This window comes from Pectinophora gossypiella, chromosome 2 (assembly GCF_024362695.1).
Source record: "Pectinophora gossypiella chromosome 2, ilPecGoss1.1, whole genome shotgun sequence".
NCBI lineage: Eukaryota > Metazoa > Arthropoda > Insecta > Lepidoptera > Gelechiidae > Pectinophora > Pectinophora gossypiella.
In genome coordinates, this window is record NC_065405.1 from 10,565,994 (window position 1) to 10,583,336 (window position 17,343).

At 38.0% G+C, this 17,343-nt stretch overlaps 1 protein-coding gene across 1 annotated transcript in view; it reads left to right on the plus strand.

The window, feature by feature from the left end:
- Positions 1-1,067: 1,067 nt before the first annotated feature.
- The window catches only part of LOC126374967 (cuticlin-4), a 42,534-nt gene continuing 26,258 nt past the window's right edge, over positions 1,068-17,343 (plus strand). The window contains exons 1-2 of the mRNA XM_050021771.1: positions 1,068-1,247; positions 13,965-14,027. The gene's annotated coding sequence lies outside the window, so the exon portion shown is untranslated. The remainder of the gene's footprint in view (positions 1,248-13,964; positions 14,028-17,343) is intronic.

Here is a 17,343-nt window from a genome sequence, read left to right on the forward strand (position 1 = left end):
CCGAGGAGATGAATTGCTGAACGCATTCCAAGCTCTTAGTCCAGTAAGTATAGTACTTTACTGCGCACTGCTACTGAAATTATAGAACACCTCCTTGTCAAAAAAATGCTTTATTTTGATACAAAGTCGTTACGGTTCGCGGTTTAGCAGACAGGCTCATCTCTGTAGACCAACCTCATGCTATTACATGATTAGGGTCAATTTGTAACACCGCTTGAACGCAAATGTTCGTGAGCACAATGTAGCAATTTACTTAATCTTATCATGACAAAAGGATTAGGGTCTGATTGAAACATCTGTCCATTTAGGTATTTCGTTTAAAAAGAAAGTTTTCGAGTTTGTTGCATATTGCCCGCTTAGGGCCCTACGTATTTCACTGGTACACCATGATATCGCAACCATGCAGTTGTATAAACCCTACTCTTTTGGTTTCTTGTTGGTTGTTGGTTGGCCAATATGGTGTCCCCGGACAGGATCCAAAGTTAAAGCTAATTCCGGCTGTTACGCGCAAAATGACAGAATTAACAACTTCTGAGATGTTTTATCATGGTTAAAAAGGGGATGTTATCAGATATAATATTTTATGATTCTGAAATACTGCCTGAATATAGAAAAAAAATTGAATAGAATAGAAATATTATAAAAGGGCGCCACACACAAAAAAAAAGACAACAACATCATATCAAATTTCCACTAAACAATATGCTGTAAGTCCTACACTACTTAGTTATCGTATTGTGTTCTTCTAAACTGAGAGCATTATTATTACGTCCAAAAACATAATCTTTCATCTATGACAAAATTTCCGTCCACCGACGAAAGTATTCTCTTCTCTTCAAATCCGATTTTTATGGAAATAGAAACACGGACGTCTTCCAAAACGGCTTAGTTACGCATTCCGAGACACGCAACGTTAGTCACTCCTTGATGACATCAACGCAACGGAAGGATTTCAAAACCGAATCCGCATCCGATCCGGGATAGCTTTGGAAGTTGGAAGTGCGCAACTTTCACGCGTATAAAACGCCGAGTGCGCCGGCGGGCGCGACCAGTGCGCTCCTCGACCGCGACGACACCACGCGCAGACGCGCACGCGCAAACGAAAGTGACATCACTAGGACACTGGGACTAGGACACCAAACTGTGACAGGATAATCAGTGATTGTGTGAACATTAACTGGAACAGTGATCGGTAGCTGCCGAGTTATCCTGAAACTGTTTCGTCATCCCGGATCCCACCTGAAAAGGTACAAGGATTTTGTGATTTTCAAGTTATGGTTTGTGTTTTGTGTGTGTGAGATAGATCTGAGGACATATGCAAATATAAGTTTAGTGGTATGAAAGCATACTAGAATTAAACGTCTTCAGCAAAATCGGCAAACTGTTATGAAAGTGTCTGAACTTTTCAGTTGATTTTGAAGTTATATTGTCTTAGGTACTAAAGCAAATATTTCTGAAATATTTATTTAAATATGATATCAGGAATGTAAAGTTAAAGTAACAAACGCACGTGTCAGCTTTTGAGACTTCAGTTCGAAACAGTTTTCATGACTGAAAACATACTTGAAAAGCTGTAAAAATACAGTTACCTAGAAATGTCTGACCATTCACAAAAGAAAGCTTCAGAAAGTTAATAATATTCACCTAGTTAATTAATTTGTCTTGAGAAAAATATCAACGATTACGATATTAATTTTAGCACTGTACTTAATACAAAATTAATTAAGTGGTAACAGTATATTTACAACATAGATGACTCGGTCATATGATTACTGAGAACACAATGATTATATTATGTAATAACTTTTATGTTTGCACTTGTAACTTGTACGGGACAGTTTAATTAAATTACATGACACTATAAACTTGTAATAACCGACTAAAATAGACGTCATTATACGCCAACAATTACAAACACTCGGCTTATCCCGAACCTCGCTCTTGTAGAAAGTTGCATAATTTCACTTTCACTCGCGGACGAATTTATCTTTCAATAACGCGGATGTTTTACCGCCGTATTTGCATGTGCTCAGTGCTCAACGCTTTTTACCTGACAGCTTTTGTATCACAAACAAAAGTGTACTTTATTTTGCTACTTGTAAGATCCACGGGTGTAGTTGGGGCATCCGTTGATGCGCCGCGTGTGTAAGGAAAGTAGGGCAAGCGTCACACACCTCGCGTTTTATAGTGTACCTGCCGGGTTTCTCGTTTACTTTAATATGTGAAATGGAAGCAAATAGGTCGTAATAAATATTTCAATCAACCGACAGTTGTCTATGTCGTTAGGAGGTAATTTATGTGTGTTTATCGACGATCGGTCCCCATGCTGTCATTTACCATTTGCAAGACACATTTGCATGTTGCGGAATTATCTCCGTTTATACTTCATAATGTAGGCTAGTATAAGGTACTTAAAGATTTTAATCACATGTCTATTTCAGTAACTAAAAGTCAAACTTTTATATTCACCATAAAATGGTTACGTAATGAGTAATGATATAAAATTACGGTGTTAAGTAAATAACAAAAATGCCTTGCTCCAATTTAATATTCACCCCGAGTTTTCTTTTAAAATCTGTGTCTGGAAATCTCGGTGTTACGAGGTGAACGCCAAACGTTTCCCTATAAATTTATAGAATAATTTAGAATAGAGTCTCCATAATTGTTTATTACTTGAAAATGCAATTTAATTGCGTGCCACAAGACTCACGTTCAAAATTACCTCTTTACCGACTTCACTTGAAAGCCTTATCATGTACGCTTTCAGTATTGAGTAATCGCAGCAGTACGAGTTACAGCGAGCGGCTTGCATTATCCTTATCTCTCGGATGTTCGAGTGAAGTCGTGAACTACTAAAACAGTTGCATGGGTTTTGCAACATGCATTCAGAGGACTCCCATTGTTGCTGTGTTGTAACGTCACGGTTCTCTAACATCTCTAGATTGGGTGATTGCAACACCTGTTCTGTTGTGCACCAAATTACACCTAAAACTCACTTGACAATGTACCTACGTGATTTTGAAAACAAAACATTGAAAAAACAAACGGCTTGGGCATTTTTGTTCACAGAGATTGCTTAATAATTACCTAATAGTTTTAAGTTGAAGACGCATAAAACCGCTATCGAATTCAGAAAATAAATCTATCGTGTTGGTTGTGAGGAGAATATCAGGTTCATTAGTGAACCGCCAAAGGCCCCTGACATGACTAATGTGACGACTACTAACTTACAGTAAGTAGTAACCAGGACCAACGGCTTAACGTGCCTGCCGAAGTACGGATCATCTTACTTTCAGAGAATCAGGTGATCAGCCTGTAACGTCCTAACTAAACTATTCATAATGAACATAATAATATAACGTAAGCTTACGACTATATCCCAATTGGGGTAGTCAAGAGGTACATTCATCAGAAGATGAACTAAGTAACCATACCTCACTGAGCTCTCCGTTATACGTGATGACGTATACCTGAAAGCTCAGTGAGGTATGGTTACTTAGTTCATCAGGTGACCAACATAAAAAAAAATAGAAAATATTATTAGGTTCCTACCACGCGCTATGTGGTTATATCGGGCATATGCATATTATCAATCGCCATCGACTCGCAAAGAAGAAGAATTAGCCTGATGTCTTAAAAGTACGGCCACGAGTACTAATACTGTGTGCTGACATTCCCGCTATGTGCGAGGATCTTTTCCCATAAGATTGGTTACATGAGCCACTTGCGACCACATGAACGTCGGAGTTGAAGCAGACGCCATAGCCGAAATCGGCTGGATCACATCATCATTCATCACATTTTGAAACCACGTCACATCAACTTTTTTGTCAAATTAAACCTTAAGTCTCATTAAATGTCAAATATGATAGTGCGTCAGGGTTCTAAAGTGGGTATATGATATTGCTCATGACTGTACACCACAAATTATGCTTCTAAACAAATATTGTAATTCTGTAAAATACTCAAACGTGTGAGTATTTTCGCACTTTCAGAAATTTCAAGAGAAATTGCAAGCGGCAGATTTCACGTTATTCACTTAGACCTGTTACCAGCAATGACAAGAAGATAATGCGTCGGTTTTTATGTTGGTGATGATAATATAAAACCACCTGCGGCGCACGTCAATCCAGCGTATGATTCTGAAGAAAACGTTTAATGATACGGCTACACTTGCAAAAATATGTTCTGCCAATAGAAATACCTACTACTGTACTATTTAGTAGGTACTTGTAGGTATCTAAACCAAAAAATACTAAAACATATCACGGAATAGGTATTTTCTTTCGTTTAGTGAAGTCTAGCATCTTCTTTATTGCACGCCACTCTTGCAATGAGGGACTTTCAAAACTACGTTTCTCAAAAACAATATAAATGGCGCTGTACAGATTTTCCTTCGTTTAACCTTCAATTTCATGGATAACAGACATATGTATCTTTTATCTTTGTTTTTGGGTATAAATGATGACCCTTTTTATTATACCCAGGCACAATTACATCTTCCACACATTATTATTCTGATCAAAATAAAGATGCAATATAGGCAGCAACATAATTCTATACATAATGAGATCCAAATATCAAGTAACAATTATTTTTATATAAGCTTCTGCCATTACATTGTATTTTATTATTATTTATTTATTTTATTTGGGGAGCTTACAGCTAAATTTACAAAGTTACATGCTAACTTAATATCTAAAAGCTATTAACAAGCTTCCACAGATTGAAAGAAAACACAATTTACATTACGTTTCTAAGACCATATGGAAAAAACCTTAAAAATAGAAATATCTAAACAATAGAGGAAACGAAGTCTCTAACAAGTGCTTTTTTAGCACCTTGAATGCTGCCAGCAAATAGGTCCAAATTCAAGTTATGACCAAGCCTATTAAATAATATGGAACATCTCAGTAAAAAGCTGTTCTTTCTAAAGTTCGTGTGATAGCGAGGGATGTGGAGCAATGAAGGATTCCTAAGCCTACGACAAGGAATTGCAAGCATAATCCCAATTTTTGGATTAATTATGAAGCCGAGTAATGAGAAAATAGGTAATTATCGCGTTAAAGCTGTACATTTGTACAACGCCATCTACATTGTTTTTGGCGAACGTAGCCTGGAAACTCCCTCATAGAGTGCCCATTGATATTCCGTTGAGTATTGGAGACATGAAATCTGTCCTTTTTTTATACGTTTTCAATTTTAATTTCGGAATTATAGGTATTACAAGTATAGCTACCTTCTGTACGTCATTACCAATCAAAGCTGGTATTTCTTTGCAGCTATTAATTAACTGTACTACATCGGGTTATTAACCGAAGAATTCAAGCAGAAGACTGTTCATCATCACCAGCCCATTAACGTCCCCACTGCTAGGGCACGGGCCTTCCCTATGGATGGATAGGGAGATCAGGCCTTAAACCACCACGCGGGCCCAGTGCGGATTGGTGGTTATTAACGACTGCTAATGCAGCCGGGACCAACGTGCCTTCCGAAGCACGGAGGAGCTCGAGATGAAAACTTTTTTTTTTAGAAGACTGTTAATGAGTATATTTAAGTCCCTAATTTGGGCTACCGGTCTTGACTTCAACCCTGGACTAATTTGAACGCGACTCGTAAATCTCCAGCATAATAACATACTTCATGTCGTATAATGACATATGCCGCATCTAATTTGCACCCAGTTCTTTTAAAATTTTTAAGTCGTCTTGACGGAAATTAAAACTGGTCACTCATTAAAGCTTTCACCGCGCTTTTTCCGTTATATTCGAGTTTATATCGCAAACATTAAACCTATACACTGAAAGAGAAAGTGACAATTGCTAATGTTATCTGTTTTGGTTGACGACCTCTGTAGTCCAGTGGTTGACATCCGGAAGTCCCGGGTTCGATTCCCGGTGGGGACATATCACAACAAATTCCAGGGTGGTCCCTAGTTTGGTTCGGACATTACTGGCAGATCACCATATTGTCCGGAACAAAGATGTGCTTGATAGACGTGCTTCAGTAGGCACGTTAAGCCGTTGGTCCCGATTACTACTTACTGATGTACGTAACTAGTCGTTACATGAGCCATGTCAAGGGCCTTTAACGGCTCAATAGTAACAATGACAACCCACACGATAGAAGAACAAGATCTGTTTTGGTGTTTGTTATATAACTTTATGAGGGGGTACATACCTATCCATGTAACATGGTACCTACCCACTCCCTATCTTGAGTCTTTTTATTATAAGTGGCACCTGTCAAATGTTTGTACAGTTCAGAACACAGTTCTAATAAGGCTATGTTCATACATGCAATTGAATGAAATAATCCATTTAACTACCTATAATAAAACCTATTACTTATAAAGAACTTTCTATAAAGGCTTTAACAAAAGTCTGCTTAATTTAAATCGATTGTTGTGAAAGTTCTCAATAGGTACGAAGTATAATACGTTTAAAGCTAGCTAAACGAAAATACCCTTCAGTTATTTATTTTGTAATAATTATACACGATTATGAAAGTATGGGCAGGGTATTTATGGGCAGCTATCAAAATTAATGTTTATTTGATATTTCTTCTTACGTTCACGGTTCATTTACTGTAATTGGTAACTTCTACTTTAGCTTTCTTCATAATGATCACAAGTTTTAAGTTTCTCATTTCTCACTTAGTACATTTATAACTACATAATGAAGTTATTAAAAAAGAATATTGTAAGTATATTGAGGAGCTCGGTGGCGCAGCGGTAAACGCGCTCGGTCTGCGATTGTTGAAGTTAAGCAACTTTCGCAATGGCTGGTCATAGGATGGGTGAACACAAAAAAAAAGTTTTCATCTCGAGCTCCTCCGTGTTTCGGAAGGCACGTTAAGCCGTTGGTCCCGGCTGCATTAGCAGTCGTTAATAACCATCAATCCGCACTGGGCCCGCGTGATGGTTTAAGGCCCGTTCTCCCTATCCATCCACAGGGAAAGCCCGTGCCCCAGCAGTGGGGACGTTAATGGGCTGATGATGATGATTGTAAGTGTAAGTATCTCAAAGATCGAAAAGTTATTTTCAATAAGGTTCGATTGTGGTCACAAGTCCAGTGCGAATCTTTATACATATATTTATAATTCAGGTTCACACTATTCTAAGATGTACACTCGACTCTTCCTCCACTCGGCCTCAGCTGAGCATTTTGGCATTTTTAGTTGACATTTACGTCCTCAACTTGAGGACTGTACTCCTTGGACTTGAGCATATCATACTGCCAACATAATAATACAAAAAATAATGATGTTATGGCACAGGTATTCGAGTAACTCTCAAGTTTAAGAGTAACTCGAGTTAAGGGTAAGGCGCCGTCTAAGAGTGGTATTAATAAACCCATCTCAGCTTCGAGACTGCCCTCAAGATCATGTCAATGTGACAGTTCTCATATAAAAACAGGGACTTGAGCATGATCTTGAGGGCAGTCTCAGCTGAGATTAGTTTATTAATACCACCCTAAGAATACCGATTTTGAGCTGAGTTCTAGGAAGACTTTGAGATCGCCTCAACTGAGAAAGGTTGCAGTTAAAATACCTATAAAATATTTATAAATATTGAAATGTGAACCAAATACCAAGAAACTACCTAAGTAGGTATGTTTTACTTAAAAAAATTTACTATCCCATTAATAACTGGCACTGATTGATTTGTTAAAACCGTTCTTTGACAAGTCCACATTTTTTATCCGCGCTGTAGTATTTTATTCTGTACCTCACACAGGTATTTTACTTGGGACTCGACCCAGATTCGATTGGACATAATTTTTACCATAGTCTTCTTGGATAACTTAAATATAATATTACTACTTCATATATTAAAAATCGCACATAAATTAAGTGCTCACACCTCACCGAGTTTTCTGTTACACCAACGTGATAGGTTTTTAACGAGTATTGTAAGGGTATTGCGAGTCGTCGCATCGCTGCGGCGCCGACGCCGGCGCACGGTGGAAAGCAAGTCAGTGTGTCAGGTCCATAGCCCCTCCACTCCCATGTCTCACTGATTAACGATCAACTAATATTCATCATATCGTTCTTTTGATTGTAACCGGATAATATCCGTTATTTTGAATAGGAAAAGAGGAAAAAAGAAATAAATTGCTGCAAATATGATGAAGAACAGATTTTTTAAAATTATGAATATATACAACAATACAGATACGATAAATGTATTATAAAAGATTGAGTACATTTGCATGGAACAAATTAAATAACAAAATGAGTACTTATTCAAAGTTTGGTTATAAGGATATTCTGCTAGTTTATAAGTAACCTTTTCAAACTCACAATTCACTCTTTAGACTATTAGATTAGACACTGCGAAATGTATAAGTATTATTACTACGAGTATCCAGAGTATTACTTAATTTTAACATCAAATTATATTTTCGTTGCCTGCATACATAAATTGCGTATATAGCATAATAGCGTCAGGTGGCGCAGGCGCCGCAAATTTGGGTCAGACAGCCGGTAACAGGGGTTAGTGCAAGGTTTCGTAACGTAACATACGTCCGCAGGAAGCGACTGATTCATTGCCCATAACTTACTTAACCCTTCTAATTCTAGAGCATAAGGGCAAAACAAAGGCTCATGCAACCATTAAATATTTACTTAAGTATAGTAACTGGGACCGAATGCTTAACGTACCAGCCAAAGCATGGATCATCTTACTTTCGACCAAGCTGCAATATAACTAAATTAGGGATCACAAAGTGATTTTTGTGACCCGCCGGTAGTCGATCCCAAGACCGTTACATGTATTTTTAACACGTTGACAGTCCCCATACAAAATGTTTTGACTTCCTTGTAAGTCCCGCATATTACTTGACTATTTTAAATATGTAATATTTATTATATTCTATTCTGAATAATAAATATTTATTATGAATAAAGAATTGAATTGTAACTGGTCGTTCCTTAGTAACCCATGTATGGGTTACGGACGTATGGAACTAGTCCGTCGTGACCCGTATATGGGTCACTGGACTGTCAACGTGTTAAGACAAAAATATGTAAAATTAGCTTGAAGATTGTGTCCGCACACTCCATTGGGGTTTCTCTGCATTAGTTATGAATGTATGCATATACGTATTCTGTAAAATATTCTATTACACGGTGAAGACGAGCCATAAAATCTTGCAGTTTTATTTTCTTATTTGTTTTACAGTTTACTGTACACATTACAATGCGTAGACACAAAATAGTCTTAGTTAATGGCCCTAACGTATTGAAATTATTTCTTGTGTGGCTAGCTAGGCTCTTCACGATCTTAAAAAAAAGTCGTAAAAATTACAAATTCACCCGAAAAGATAATGTAAATCCCATTTAAGTACAATTATATTAATTACGAGGAAAGCTGTGAAACCGCTCGCGTTGGTCGCCGGCCGGTGTCATTGTCTGCGCGGGCACATCAGATCGTATTGTCTCAGGGCGTTAGAACTGGGACTGTCTTTCTTTTTCTTGGGAAACGAGTCACGAGCATCTTTGCAAACACGGTTAAAATTTCTGAACTACATCTAGCCAGCTTACGCATGTCTTGTAGACTTGTATTGCTACTATTGTAGATTATACCTACATACATACAAAACTCATGCCCATAATTCCAAATGGGGTAACACAGCCACTAATTATCAAAAGACAACTTATAATCACATCATCATCACCAGCCCATTAACGTCCCCACTGCAGGGGCACGGGCCTTCCCTATGGATGGATAGGGGGAGATCGGGCCTTAAACCATCACGCGGGCCCAGTGCGGATTGATGGTTATTAACGACTGCTAATGCAGCCGGGACCAACGGCTTAACGTGCCTTCCGAAGCACGGAGGAGCTCGAGATGAAAACTTTTTTTTTGTGGTCACCCATCCTATGACCGGCCTTTGCGAAAGTTGATTAACTTCAACAATCGCAGACCGAGCGCGTTAACCGCTTCGCCATCAAGCTCCTTGAGAGAGTAAACCATATAGGTACACTTACTACATTAACTATAACGGGCAATTCATTCCGATTTCCTTTTTCTAAATCTGACGTAATTATTTACTTCTAACATGTGAAGGTCGAGGAATGCGGTTATGCGAACATAGTGGCCAGACCATGGACCAACTTTCCATTGATTGTGCCGAGCAATCGTAGCCCACGGCCATTGCTTGTTATAAACAATTTAGCCGCACCAATATGCAGATTAAAAATCATCTATGCATATAAATTAAATATTTCGCTTGTTTTAACTTATACATAAGCCTCCGTGGTCTAGTGGTTAGAGCGTTAGGCTCACGATCTGGAGGTCCGGGTTCGATTCCCGATGGGGACATTGTCGAAATCACTTTGTGAGACAGTCCTTTGTTTGGTAAGGACTTTTCAGGCCTGAATCACCTGATTGTCCGAAAAAGTAAAATGATTCCGTGCTTCGGAGGGCACGTTAAGCCGTTGGTCCCGGCTATTAGCCGTAAAACACCTCCACCAACCCGCAGTGGAGCAGCGTGGTGGAGTATGCTTCATACCCCCTCCGGTTGATTGAGGGGAGGCCTGTGCCCAGCAGTGGGACGTATATAGGCAGTTTATGTTTTTATACATAAGCGCACAACTATTTCCAATTGCGGTAGTCAGACATCCATCGCAAGATGAACTGAGCACCCACACCTCACCGAGCTTTCTGTTAGGCCAATGTGATAGGTGGTGAGCCGTATCGCCGTCTATAATGATTGAGCAAACTGCACTAAAGATAAATTAACCTACTTATATAAATTGCTCCTTATGTCTATATTGTCCCAAATAAGTAAGTAAAATCTTTATTTCCTCTACAAAAATACATGGTAATATGTCTATTGAATTATTATTTTCATCAGCTCCCTAGCATTATCCCGTTTTTCACAGGGTCCACTTACATAACATTTTTTTTTTAGATTTGACAGGTCCGGTTTTTTACAGAAGCGACTGCTTGTCTGAATTATTATTTTATAAGTACTTGTTAATAATTGTGAAAGACCTTGAAGTGACGATTGAAATTTCTGACAAAAAAACATTAATCAAATAATTAAATATTAGTTACTTACAACATAATCGACAAACTACTTACTACTTACAAATAAAGTATAGAAAGTGCTTGTATATAGCTTATCGCAGTACTTAATGTAACAAGCAATATCAGAGACAAATGAGAGAGTAAACCAGCCCGCATGCCGCATGTAACTATCAGCTGATACTGCCCGCATACATACTCCGCATGTGCGGAAAACCAGGGAAATTTTATGGATTTCACTTTGGTTCCAACGTTCTATCAGCTTACAGCCGAAAGTCTCCAATTGGTTATAAACTATGGTATGATAACGGCAATCAATGACGGCTATCCGATTTTATAACTGATTAAGTAGGTAACATAAACACAAAATTCTGTATGCAAGAGCTGGCAAGGTGTAGGTGTTCGTATAATACTATGCACCTCTGCTCTACCCCTTCGGGACTACGGGCGCGATACTATGTTATGTTAAGGGTCGTCAAAAGACTACGAGGTTTCCGATCGTAATGAGTGGCGTACCCATAGGTGCTAATTTCTAATTTAAGATAAGTAGGTCTAATAATAATAAGAGATAATGACGGGGATGTGAGTGTTATTTTATTAGAACTATTACCTATTAATAAACCAGTAGCGCTAGCATGTATAATTACAGTTGTACCCACCTAAGTGGTTCCGCTTGTAACATAAGCTATTGTCTTCAAAATTTCTCAAAAAGAAACAGAAAGTACTAATTAGTGCATAGTGGCCGTACTATACTTATAAATGTGTGTGTGAATTTATATGAATAATTTAAACGTCGGTATGGAGAAAGTATATCAAATTATTGTGCTCCAATTATGATGTGAAGTTTGATGTTACGCCAAATGAGTATACTCGTAAGAGACATAAAGAGACGGATACTCAGCGACGAGATTGAATCACACGATTATGGTACCTCATTTAAAACCAGTGACATATCTCATCAGTTCAAATCTCTATCTGAGAGCTTAACTATTTACACCTACCATTCACTCTACGAGCCTACATTATTTTATTACACGTTTATATTGCTTTTATATGACTGGACAGTGGAAATAATGAGCAAAGCTTAACGTTTTACACTCATGCGTCTCTATTGTCGTTAGTAATAAATGTAATTAAGTAAGTTAGTAAACTTTCTGTCATATCTTTTATTATCACAATTAAGAAGCCTTACGTATTATATATTTTTTAAACAATACTTGTCTCAAATCTCTTTATAAATTATCAGCTAAGACGGCGTTACAGTCGCCGCAGTTGTTTTTCTTTAATCGTTTTATAAACGGAACAAGTTAATCTACGTCTAATTATCTCTCGACGTTTAATATCTATTTGTCGGCAATCGCTAGCATCGTTCTAATATTTCCTGTCAAAATAGTTGGTTGTCATATAACCAGTTCAGGCCGAAGGGCTAGTTCGGAACTGGCGCATTATTTATTGCAGCGGAGATTTCTCGCGGCACTCGTAAGATTTCACCACTTTCTTCTTGCACTTCCAACTTGTATGAAGAGGTACCTTCACATACCTCCATACTGTATCCACCTCTATACATCACATGTCAGAAACTATCTCAAAAGTAATTTTGTAATCGTACCTACCTACCATTTTATTTATTTTATGTTTTTATAACATAAAATATCACGATATTTTAAAATATTATAATTATTAACAGTTAATAAAATCGACAATGTTTCGTAGAACCCTCTCACATTTATAAACAAAGACAACCGCCCTAATAAATGTATCAATTAATCATTAAACTTGAATTTCAGTTGCTACTTATGTCGTAAATCCACCTATAAATGCTCAGTTTATATTACCTGTAAAGTGCTACCTGTCGTAAACTAATTGCTAATCCCATAGAAATGCTTTCACTTTCGTCGGTTTCCGCCAGCAACGGGAAGGTAGCTTATCGCGAAAATAGCTCATTGTCTACCATTGTGACAAGGACGATTTCGCTGGCAACAATACTAAAAGACAATGTTGCTCATTTTGATGTATTGTGATGTCATAATCTAAGAGCGTAACGTCGTTTTCCATGGAGTGAGAAAATCGTCTGGAAGAGCGTTCACATGTTGAGGAAATAATGTTATAATTATACAAACATAATTGCGATCTGTAACTTTTATAAATATTATTGAATATAAAGTAAATTCACAGGGGTATGTCGTTTAGATATGAGTACTTACTTAGATGTTATATTTGCTAAGCGTTTTAGTGTGCTGATTGCGTATACCTACTTACTGAAATATTGCCCGAATCAATCGCAATAACAAACTTAATCAATAGACAAAATAATTTATTTCGACTTAATTTATACATAAATAGGTATCCTTCTTACAAATTGTTGTTGACATGCATTTGGCATATCAATAGTTAGTTTAGTATTCTTCTGGCATTGTACCCCAAACCGCTTGTCCATCTAAGTGTGTCAGGGGAACCAGGCCAACGAACTTTTGCTTTTATTGACATGCCAAGACAAGTTATATTAATAAGTGATGAATCACGAATTCTTCACGGTGTTTTTATACAGATGTATATATTTGGACCCATGGATTTCTTTGATTGAAGATTGTTTTTTTACAAGTCAAGCTTATAATACAATATGATGCTTTAGACATCATCACTGAGTTTAATAAATTTTTAATATATTTATTAAAAAGTCTCCAGAACATTTTGTGATAATTTAATTAATAAAATTATTCTTTATTATTTCAAACTTACTTTAACTTGTTAAATTTATATTTCTCAAAGTATAACACACATGAAAGTAATGACGTAACTGTTCTTAAAGTTTCATCAGTTACATAAGGAGATTAATTTAATTTAAAGTTACTTTCTCTTTATATGGAGAAAATGTATTACCGTCACTTATCTCGTATGGTGATCTTAATTTCGCTTTTAATTGTTTCAGGTTTTCAAGTCTTGGATCACACACAAATTTATGTCACCGAGATAATATTTTTCGTTTTATAAGGTAATTATAGTTTTATTTTGTTTTTGCTTACGACATCGTAACAACAGTGGCTGCAAGTTGTCTTTGATTACTTGTGGCTCTGCCCACCCCATCAGGGATTACGGACGTGGTTTATGTATATATGTGAAAGCTTTCAGTCAGTGTGCTAATAAAACTAACTGATGTTAGTGCTCTGACCGAACAGTGCTCCTATTTCGTTACTCACCCGAGAATGAAATCAAAACAACAATCACCCGGGAGTCAAATCAAAATAACAATAAAGTACTTACCTAATTCTTATTTCAAATTCTGATACACGATAAGTCTCATAATTAATGAACATGGAAATTAGCATTCGTGTGTATTCGGATCTGCGATGATTTCCGAGGGATACTAACAAAATAGAATCACTATCCTACTTATTTACATTTATCTATTACTACTGGCTTTGGAGTGTTGTGCGGGACAAACAGCCCGTGTACAAGGAGGTACTTTGAAATCTAAATTTTATGATAAATGGACTGTGTCTAAAATTGTCTGGTTTAAAAACTATGGGACGAAAATTACTAATAGACACCCGGCTCGCAACGTTGTGAGAACACCCAACACCACTACACACAACGACCCACAGTCTAAACACTTGGGGCTACAAAGATAAATACAAATTACAATAAGTACTTATTTAAAACGCTGCCTGACATGTCTGCGAATGAACGACCAAACTTTCCAAAACTATGTTCTAAGACAGGAAGTTGGTAACAAAATCTCACTTTTGACTGCATGATGCATGTCTGCGCTTAGAGGCGTTAAAGCTATATAATTCAAACTGGTCTAATCATCAAAATTGTACAATAATCGTTAAAAGACGGATGCGCACGTTAGTTTCCTATATCTTGCACATACGCCGAAATATATAACTTTCTCTCGGCAATTATCTACGTTATACGCGATCGTCGATAGTTATGCAATCCAGTTGTGAGCATATTTCGTGCGCTGCGCTAGCGCCGCTCGGTGAAAGTGCTCCGAAGGACATGGAACCGCGACAGATAAACTTCAGAAAGAGACGTTTTTATGTTCATTTCTACTTATTATGTGTTACGTAACTAGGTAATGTTCTCTCTTCCGGACGTAAGTAATGACGTTGTAAAACTGATTGATGACTCAATGTCAGTTCGTCTGAGATTCCGTGTACCTATATTGAGACACCACGTGCCATAGATTTTAGATAGGTACGCCGTTCCCAAAGAAATACCGGTGAAAGCAATGCCCTCGGGTTTAGATAATGGGCTGGCATCTGACAGCGGAGTCATCGTCCTTAAATCGGCATCCGCGTTGTGGTTTCGTCACGATCGCCCGGCGTGGCGTGGCGGACTGGTGGCCCGGCGGCGGAGGGCACGGCGGCGGCGCGCGCGCATCAATTATTATGATTATCTCACGGTGTTGCGCAATTGGGACCGACGCCCGCCGCCCTCGTCCTTGAGCCCGTAAACCAACTTTCTCTTCCGCTGCGTGCATCCTACCGCTACCGGCATATAAATCTTTCCGCCATGCTTTATGATCTCAGGCGTGAAGATACCGCGATAAACCTAATTGCCTACTACTTTTACGACAACGACTTCTTTATCTTTACTCCATGTTGCTGAGTAATTTCTCTGTAATGTTACATTAAAACTAAATGTTTTTGAAAACCATTAGCGTCGATCGCTTCCATTCAATTTCCATACGCAACGGGTTCTATCGATGTATTAGCATGTAGGCATGCGCCTGCGCTACCGGTGTTTGCTTGCCAGTGGGTCAGCTGCATCTATTTAACAGATTGACACACTTATTTGATCGTATTTCTATACTCTTTTCATGTACTTAAGCAATAATTAAATACTTAGTATAATTTTTTACGTTAAAGTTTTAAGTACTCATTTATTTATAAAATATATCTATTGCTCTCATATTAGTTTCGCTGTTAAATATTTCGTGGCAAATAGCTCCCTATTATCCCCACAATATAAAGTAAAAGCGGGCACTCTAATTTGAGTGTTCATTTACCGCTTACACTTTGATAGTAGACATCAAATGTTCTCGGATCATGAATTGTTGGTTTTCACGCCGAGAGCCAGATAGAAAAGTGGGTGAGAGTCGGTCCGGTTCCACGGTCCTCCCAATATTTCCATTCTCGCCAACCGGAACTTCCGAAGGGAGAAACGCGAGGCGACTATATCAACCCACTCGATACCAGACTAGTCTATGTTACACCAGCACACGCTATCGCATAACAACTTCTCTACATGCCTTCGTCTTTTACCTTCCACTAAACTTGCCGTTTTATCGCTAAATAAACGAGAGTATCGTAACCTATCAAGCAACTGCATTTTGATAAGCAAATTAATCCCAGTTGTAAAATTGCTTTCATTAGTTCTCAAGTAAGTACTTATAGAAATGTTACTACTGATTCAGTACTAAAACTAATGAACATTACTGTAGAATTGTCAATGTAGGTACTAATATGGGATGTTTTCGCCAACAAGTTTAGATATATGAGAAAGTTGTAAAGAATGTCTGTATAAGATACAAGTTATAAGCATCACGGTTCTATGTACTTTTGATACAGGAATGTTGATCACGCTGAACGTGTGAGAAAAATGTGTTTTTTCTTAAATAGATCGTAGGCTACTTTCATGCAGTTTGATATACGTGTGACAGACAGCTTTTACAAGGGACGGGCTGGGTGGCGCCGCTGCCGCCGATACACTTTTCTCCCAACCCGTCGAGATGCAAATAAGGCAATTTTCTTGGTAAACCAGGCCAATTTCTCAGTGATACGGAAACTGCTCCCTGCTGACATGCGCGTGATTACCCCGCGTTAATTCAGCGTCGCCCGCGCCGCACCGGTCAGTTCTGTTTATTCGCGGTCTTCAATAGCCACGCCACGTCCGCGCGTCCATTCATACAATTTACGCAGCTATGTAAATAGGGGAAATCTAGATGGGTATTATGGATGTATAAATCTTGTAACCTGTTGATAGGCCCAGCGGCTACTGGAACGCAAATTATGCCTAATTGAGTTTGTTATCTGGTTCATCTAATAAATACCCACTAGTGTGTCATACTTGAAAACTGCAAAGGCCTAATAGACGCATACATTTTCTATTTATAGATAGATAACGCCAGGTTCATTCATTCAGTGTTTTTATATCAACATCCTCCTTATCGTTTAGCATATTTTCAAGGATACTTTTACTACGTTGTTGTAAACAAGTCGCCAGGAATGTTGTTTATTCACGAATCATTGAGCTTACGCTTACTTTCATAAACTCCTTCAAATAAATAAGCTCCACCCATG